Raw genomic sequence first — 8,792 nt, 5'->3', positions numbered from 1 at the left:
GTCAAAATTCTGATAGTAAACCAAAATTATGAGAGGGTAAGTCCTAATTATGATGGTAAATCAAAATTATGATCTGTCAAAATTATGAAATAAGCAGTCAAAATTATTGAGATGGTCAAATTTATGAGATCATTAGTTAAAAATTACAATGGTAAGTCAAAATTATGATAGTCAAAATTATGAGATAGTAAGTCAAAATTATGAGAGGGCAAGTCCTAATTATCATAGTAAATCAAAATTATGATATAATGTGTCAAAATCATGAAATAAGTCAAAATTATGAGATAATAAATCTAAATTATGAGATCATAAGTTAAAAATTATGATGGTAAGTCAAAATTATGATAGTCAAAATCATAAGATAAGTCAAAATAATATGTAACATAACAATATTATGATAGTAAGTCAACATTATGAGATAGTAAGTCAAAATTCTGATAGTAAACCAAAATTATGATAGGGTAAGTCCTAATTATGATGGTAAATTAAAATTATGATCCGTCAAAATCATGAAATAAGCAGTCAAAATTATGAGATGGTCAAAATTACGAGATCATTAGTTAAAATTATGATGGTAAGTCAAAATTATGATAGTTAAAATCATGAAATAAGCAGTCAAAATTATGAGATGGTCAAAATTACGAGATCATTAGTTAAAATTATGATGGTAAGTCAAAATTATGATAGTTAAAATCATGAAATAAGCAGTCAAAATTATGAGATGGTCAAAATTACGAGATCATTAGTTAAAAATTACGATGGTAAGTAAAAATTTTTATAGTTAAAATTATGAGATAAGTCAAAATTGTGATAGTTAGTAAAAATTATGTGATGGCAAGTCAAAATTTATGAGAGAGTAAGTCAAAATTAATATAGTAAGTCAAAATTCTGAGAGGGCAATTCCTAATTATCATAGTAAATCAAATTTATGATATAATATGTCAAAATCATGAAATAATAAGTCAAAATTATGAGATAATAAATCTAAATTATGAGATCATAAGTTAAAAATTATGATGGTAAGTCAAAATAATAACAGTCAAAATTACAAGATAGTCAATATTATGATAGTAAGTCAACATTATGAGATAGTAAGTCAAAATTGTCATATTAAGTCAAAATTATGACATAGCAAGTCAAGATTCTGAGATAGTCAAAATTCTGAGACAGTATGTCAAAATTCTGATAGTAAACCAAATTTATGAGAGGGTTAGTCCAAATTATGATAGTAAGTCAACATTATCAGATAGTAATTCAAAATTAATGAGAAAGTAAGTGAAAATTCTGAGAGGGCAAGTCCTAATTATGGTAGTAAATCAAAATGATATGTGTCAAAATCATGAGATAATAAGTCAAAATTATGAGATAAGTCAAAATAATAACAGTCAAAATTACAAGATAGTTAAGATTATGATAGTCAGTCAAAATTATGGTGGTAAGTCAAATTTATAAGAGGGTAAGACGAAATCATGAGAGGTTAAATCCAAATTATGATAGTAAGTCAAAATGATGAGAGGGTAAATCCTAATTATAATAGTGAATCAAAATTATGAGATAATATGTCAAAATTATGAGCATGTCAAAATTATTAGATTAAAAGTCAAAATGATGATGGTAAGTCAAAATTATGAGATAATAAATAAAAATTGTCATAAATCAAAATTATATAGTTTAACAGATAAAATTACATCATCAATTACATTTGTAAGATAATCAAAAACTGGAGAATTGAAAAGGTTATGAATAAAATAATAAATCTAAATTATGAGATTAGGTCAAAAACAGTCAAAAGTATTATAAATTAAATATAATACTAAAGTTTAAAGTCAACATTTGTAAAACTGTGAATTGTCTAAGTGAAAAACATTACTTATTAAGCACAACTATGACTAAAAATAAGATTATGAGACAGAATTTGCTGTAATATCTCATCATAATTTCAAATAATTACAATTAGGGATGTGCAATATGACAATATATAACTTTAGACAAAATCAAAAGTCTGTCATTTTATATTTTGCTCTATTGTTTATATTGTGGTGTCACAAACAAATACATTGTTTTCTGTAATACTTTATCATTTATATGAGCGCAATTTTACATGGACAGAAACATGAATAACAGCATCGTGAGAAAGTTGCAATGTTTACAATGTGGATTTTATTTGGCTTTATTTTATAGCCTGTTATCATTAGCTTCTGAGAGGTGTTTTTATATTTAATTAATATAAATTTTAGATTTCTACATTTTTATAAACATTTGACCCAAATAGAGAAATATGATCACATGTGAATGAGTAGATATTCGAGAATATACAATTAAACAGATTAAAAACAGTGCTTTAGATGTGGTCAATATGTGTAAACACCTATTTGATTAAATTTACAGAAATGGTAATATTTTGTAATATACACTCACAGGCCATTTTATTAGGTACACCTGTCCAACTGCTCGTTAACTCAGATTTCAATCTGATGAAATCTGATTGTGAAATCTGAAAATGTCAATCATATGGCAGCAACTAGACATGGTCAAGAGGATCTGCTGCAGTTCAAAACGAGCATCAGAATGGGGAAGAAAGGGGATTTAAGAGACTCTGAACATGGCATGGTTGTTGCTGCCAGATGGGCTGCTCTGAGTATTTCAGAAATCAACTGGGATTTTCACGCACAACCATCTCTAGGGTTTACAGAGAATGCTCTGACAAAGAGGAAATATCCAGTGAGCGGCAGTTCTGTGGGCGCAAATGCTTTGTTGATGAGGCCAGAGGTCAGAGGAGAATGGCCAGACTGGTTCCAGCTGATAGAAAGGCAACAGTAACTCAAATAAGCACTCGTTACAACCGAGCTCTGCAGAAGAGCATCTCTGAACACACAACACGGCCAACCTTGAGGCGGATGGGCTACAGCAGCAGAAGAGCACACCGGGTGCCGCTCCTGTCAGCTAAGAACAGGAAACTGAGGCTACAATTCACACAGACTCACCAAAACTGGACAATAGAAGATTGGAGAAACGTTGCTGCTCTGATGAGTCTCCATTTCTGCTGCCACATTCAGATGCTCGGCTCAACAGCATGAAAGCATGGATCATCCTGCCTTGTATCAGCGGTTCAGGCTGGTGGTGGTGGTGTAATGGTGTGGGGGAGATTTTCTTTGGGTCCATTAGTACCAATTGAGCATCAACGCCACAGCCTACCTGAGTATTGCTGCTGACCATGTCCATCCCTTTATGAGCACAGTGTCTCCATCTTCTGATGGCTACTTCCAGCAGGATAACGCAGCATGTCATAAAGCTGAATCATCTCAGACTGGTGAACATGACGATGAGTTCACTGTACTAAAATGGCCTCCACAGTCACCAGAGCTCAATCCAATAGAGCAGCTTTGGGATGTGGTGGAGATTGGCATCATGGATGTGCAGCCAACAAATCAGCAGCAACTGTGTGATGCTATCATGACAATATGGAGCAAAATGTCTAAGGAATATTTCCAGTAGCTTGCTGAATCTACGCCATGAAAGATTGAGGCAGTTCTGAAAGCAAAAGGGAGTCCAACCTGGTAAAAGTGAGGTGTACCTAATAAAGTGGCCGGTGGGTGTATATCGTTCAGAATATGGGACCACTTGAATCGTGATATAAGATTTTTGTCATATCACCCAGCCTTAATAACAAATTTGACGCATAATTTTGACTTACACAGGAAAAATAATCTCATTTATGATATGATCAGAGCCACGAAATACTTAAAAATAGTCTAAATGATTGAAACAGGTATAAATCACATTAATATTGTCATATTCATCTTTCATATGTCATAATAATGACCAATTATTTTACTCCAGCATGTGTTTTTTTCTTCCTAACAGGCGTCTGTACAGCGCAGTGATGATGATGTTCATAACTGAGGTCCTTCATTATATCAGCAGTGTGAGTCTCCACTCATGTGTTGTTATTTTAGTCAATATCTGATCATTTCTGCTAAGCTCATGCTGACTCTCTTCCTCTTCTTTACTCTCTCTTCTTCCTCTTTCATAGAAAGTCAAACATAGTGCTTAACAAAACTGTGTGTGTGTGTAAGTATAACACACTAGTTTTGCTCCTGAATCGCATCATTAAGCAATTTTAATTTCTTGTTTTTAATGAGAAAGAATAATATGCAGCAAAATATCTACCATAAAGGTTGACATGGCTTTCAATGAGACGATCAGCCGTTATTTAAGCCATCACATTAATAAACTCTCTAGTGATTTAGAGTACATACTATAGTATTTTTCAACTATACTGTAGTAAAATGCATTATACTGTAAATATAATAGTGGTAATGAATGCTCCAGCATACTATAATAGAGCAATTTCATGCAAATGTCAACTTGACCATGAACAAAAATAAGTTTTCGCCAAAATGTCAAAAGATTTCTGTTTTTTTTTTTTGAGTAAGCAAGTATTCTAAAGTGATTTTAAAATACTCAACCGTGTCTGTCCATGTTTTCAAACTATTATATTTGATTTATCAAAGTCACACAAGTGGAAATTTCCCATCTGTCACATCCATAACCAAGCTTTCCCCTCATAAATGCAGAAAATGTCAAATAAACTCAGTAATGTTTGTTCAGTAGAAAGCAGATTCTTATTCATCAGATTAGCTTTATTTTTGTTTGGTTGTGCAGTTTAATTCAGAGTTTCTACAAAGTATGTTGTGTTCTGTAAACTCGCAGACTGTTTAGGTCACATCCATAACGCCTGTTTATTTCCCTCATTTAAAATCTACAAGATGTTCACAGAGTGATCTTTTCCTGACCCCATAACTCTGTGCTTAGCTGTTTAGGGAAATATAAACAGATGTTTGTTTCAGTATAATGTTAGCATATACTTTCTCTGTGTCTTTATGTGTTGAATCTTTACTGCAAATGTCACGTCCATAACGCTGGAATTGCTCATTATTACCTTAAGTGTACTTATAAACGGCAACAGGTAGTATTTACTATAGTAATTTTCTTAGTATAGTGAACTACTACAGAAATGGTCTATAATATACCTAGTATTGGGTCATTTCTTTATATAACTTAACTTGTTAATTCATCTACTTTACTATAGTATAGTTAAAAACATAGAATTACAACAGTATTTGTAGGTATTGGTAATTAATAAGAAGACACTTTGATAAAACATTGTTTTAACTATAATAATTGTCTTTACAACAGTAAACTGTGGTGTAATATGTATTATTTGTTCAGCTGACACCAGAATTAGCATATTAATACAAACACGTTTGGTTTAAAAACACGTAAAAGAGTTTACAAGAAATGACTCTAGTATTTTTCATGTGTGTGAACGTTTGTAAACAGTTATTTATATACTGATATTCGCGGAAATTACATGATAAAAGAGAGTTTTACCGTCAGACTCGAGCTCGGATGAACTCAGACAGACTCCACCGGAATTTCTCAGATAATCACACAGTTAATCTCCGAGTTTTGTCGCCGATGTAAAGCTCATTAAACCGTCATTAACGGAAAACTACTAATCCCCTCTGATGATGGAGACCATCCGCATGCACGCGCTCAGTGACGCAATGCGCGCTCCCGCGGTCACGGCTGCGCTTTAGCTAGTTAGCTTGAGTTAGCGAAATTATACTATAAACAAAGCGCAACATGTAAATAAAGGAATACAATTATGATTACTATTTATAACACAATGCCAGAAGTTTATACTTAAGTTTAAAGATCAACAGAAAAAGTGTCAAACAACATTTCATTTTAAATTGTAATATCCCCGCTGAAAAATCCAGCTTAAACCAGCCTAGGCTGGTTGGCTGGTTTTAGCTGGTTGACCAGCCTGGTTTTAGAGGGGTTTTGGCCATGTCCAGGCTGGCTTTTAGCCATTTTAAGCCTGGTCTTAGCTGGTCAGAAACAACATTAGAAATACACTGGAAAACAACTGAAAAACAAAGACTAATGCTGAGAATGTGTTAACATAAGCTGACAGTATTGAAAGAATGTTAATAGTTTAACTAAATTAGTAACCATAGTTAAGTTATACTGCAAGAAAGACTTAACTGCAGTGTTGGGTTATTTGTTTATACCCGCCTACATTAATGTTAGTTGCTATAGTAACAAAACAACTAAAGTATTAACACAAGATTAATTAAAGTACTTTACTATAGTATGGTTCAAACTCTCTTTAGCATTTACCCTCAGCACAATGACATATCTTCACTTGGTTAGCATTGATTTGAGTGTTTGTATGTGATCTAGCAGATCAGTCAGATTGACATTTAGTTAAAGCACAATTCAATAAGTCATGATGGTTGTCTATCATAAACACACTTATTAAAACACACACTGTTCATGAATAATGCAAGACTGTGACTATATATTGTGATGTTTTACTCAGCAAGTGGTCATCAGACTTCACAGTGTGCTTTTCTGCTTATTCCCATAGCACTGGTTTAAACGGTTTAAAAAGGAACTGGTTTAAACTCTAGACCAGTCTAAGTGCTTGATAAGCAACCAGCAGTGTTTTCTGCAAGAATGTTCTCTCTGTGTGTGTGTGTGTGTATGTGTGTTGTCTCGAGTGTTCGTCATGATGACTGTGTGAAATGTTGAGTGTGGTTTCTGCAGTCTACACTTGCCTCGTTTCCCGACATACAGGCTAAAAATGACAACAGACCCACATACACACACACACAGGTTTGTTTCACTATCTTCATGAGGACATTACATAGACTATATTGTCTTTTTCTCATGTTAATAGTGTCTGTGGCCAAACTCTAACTCTACCCCTAAACCAACCCGAAACTACTGCACATCATCAGCATCTAATAAAAACATCGTCTAGTCAAACTATAAGCACGTTTATGTTATTGAAGAGCGGTGAAATGTCAACACTAGTTGGTCGTTTTGAAATATAAAAGAGGATAACTGAGCCCTCACAAGTGCAGCTAAACCTGCAACCACACACACACTTCAACAGGCTGATGTCATATCTTATTTCCTTGCTCCTCTCAGAAACAGAGGAATGGAAAAACAGGTCTAACACACACACACACACACACACCTACATATGTGTGTATTATATATATATATATATATATATATATATATATATATATATATATATATATATATATATATATATATATATATATATATATATATATATATATATGCATGTAAATCCACCTTCAGCTCTGTGTCAAGAATCGCTCAGGGAAATGCCACAGGAAGTGGTTTTAGTTCAGCAGAGCTGACAATGACACGCTTAAACTGGTGACCATGGAGATAAAACAGTGACAGACACTACACAAAACCACATGAACTAAAGACACTGATGAGTGCTCCAAGTGAATATATGCTGTTCATCTTTATAAAACAATGAGTTCTGATCCTTGTGTCTGATTGGTTGAGCCACACAGACTGATTTCACGTGGCCGCTATTAAAAAGCGAAATCGAGGCTGCAGTGGGAAGAAACCTGGAAGTAAGGCCTGAATTACACAGGAATGTTGTGTACTTGGCTGTATATCCTTCAGTGAAGAGAAAGTGACACGTTTATCATTTCACTGCCTTATAGTGAAAATAAAAAGGCATATCAGAGCTCATTTTCAGCTAAGTTAAGGGAAATAGCACTAGTTATCTAACGTTTTCTTTCTCAAACACGCATTTAAGATGCCATTTATCAAACTCAAGTTAATGAACTGATTCTTTCACTATATTAGACCTGTCACAATACTGAATTTTGAGTACTTGAGTCAATTTCCCACTAACATTTAAGCACTGATGAACGCAACAGCGCTGATTTGCCATAGTGTTCACCAGTGCTCAACAGAAATGGCTGTGATTGGCTGTGGAGGTCATCAGTTCACCGCTCTTCACTGAATTTTCCGAGTGCAAACACAGACGAGCGATCCGCTTATGAATCGACTGATCGGCTTTAAAACGCTCCAGTTTCTGTGTATCTGTGTTTCCACTCAGTGAAGAGTAGTTAACTGATGACCTCCACAGCCAATCACAGTCATTTCTGTTGAGCACTGGTGAACACTATGGCAAATCAGTGCAGTTTAAGAGGTGCACTCAGCTGCAAAATGGGAAATGGACGTTTTTAAAACTTTAGTGCCGGGACAACACTATTACAGACAACACGAGGGTGCGCTACAGAGGACTGCATTGCTTTATCACTCACCGGGTTACATAGACTGAAGCAGGAAAGCGTCCCCACGGTGTTTAACTAGTGCCATGAACTGAAGCCTAGGAGGACACTTCAGCGTATTACTCTTACAGAGATTGAGATGTTGTTTGATGCCTAATCTGCTGTTAATAGTTTAAAATAAACTGAACTGAATGATATTAAAGTGATGTTTACACCATTTCTGCACTTTGAAATCTTGGCAACAGCTAGAGGTGTGTAGTCCACAGCATGTTACTGCAATGTTTACAGTGCTGGTCCTACCCTTCCAGGTTTCTTCCCACCACAGCCTCGCTTTCATATTTTAAAATGGTGGCCACCTGAAATCAGAGTATTCTGAGCTATTGTAAAATATTCTACAAACACACACCTGTGACTGTTGCTTGGCAACCATACTGCTATCTAAACTGAAACTAAATCTGCATCCCAAAAGATGCTCTATACACTGCTGTTATACACTGAACTATGCAGAGCATGACGAGTAGCCCCTCTGCTTATAAGTAGGTGCACCAAATCCTCAGTAGCTCCTCCCTAATCCCTAGCCCCTCCCCTTTATCATTAGCCCCTCCTCTTATTTAGTATCTCCTCCCCACATCAAAAACCCCTTCCCTT

At 34.7% G+C, this 8,792-nt stretch overlaps 1 protein-coding gene across 6 annotated transcripts in view; it reads right to left on the bottom strand.

Annotated features, from left to right (window-relative positions):
- LOC101885714 (ankyrin repeat and fibronectin type-III domain-containing protein 1) overlaps positions 1-5,574 on the bottom strand; it is a 25,092-nt gene extending 19,518 nt beyond the window's left edge. For all 6 annotated transcript variants that reach the window (XM_087243499.1, XM_087243501.1, XM_087243500.1 and 3 more), the window contains exon 1: positions 5,395-5,574. The gene's annotated coding sequence lies outside the window, so the exon portion shown is untranslated. The remainder of the gene's footprint in view (positions 1-5,394) is intronic.
- Between the last annotated feature and the right edge of the window lie 3,218 nt (positions 5,575-8,792).

Source organism: Danio rerio, chromosome 3 (assembly GCF_052040795.2).
Source record: "Danio rerio strain M-AB ecotype USA chromosome 3, GRCz13ab, whole genome shotgun sequence".
In the NCBI taxonomy this organism is placed as follows: domain Eukaryota; kingdom Metazoa; phylum Chordata; class Actinopteri; order Cypriniformes; family Danionidae; genus Danio; species Danio rerio.
This window is presented reverse-complemented; position numbering and strand designations above follow the sequence as displayed.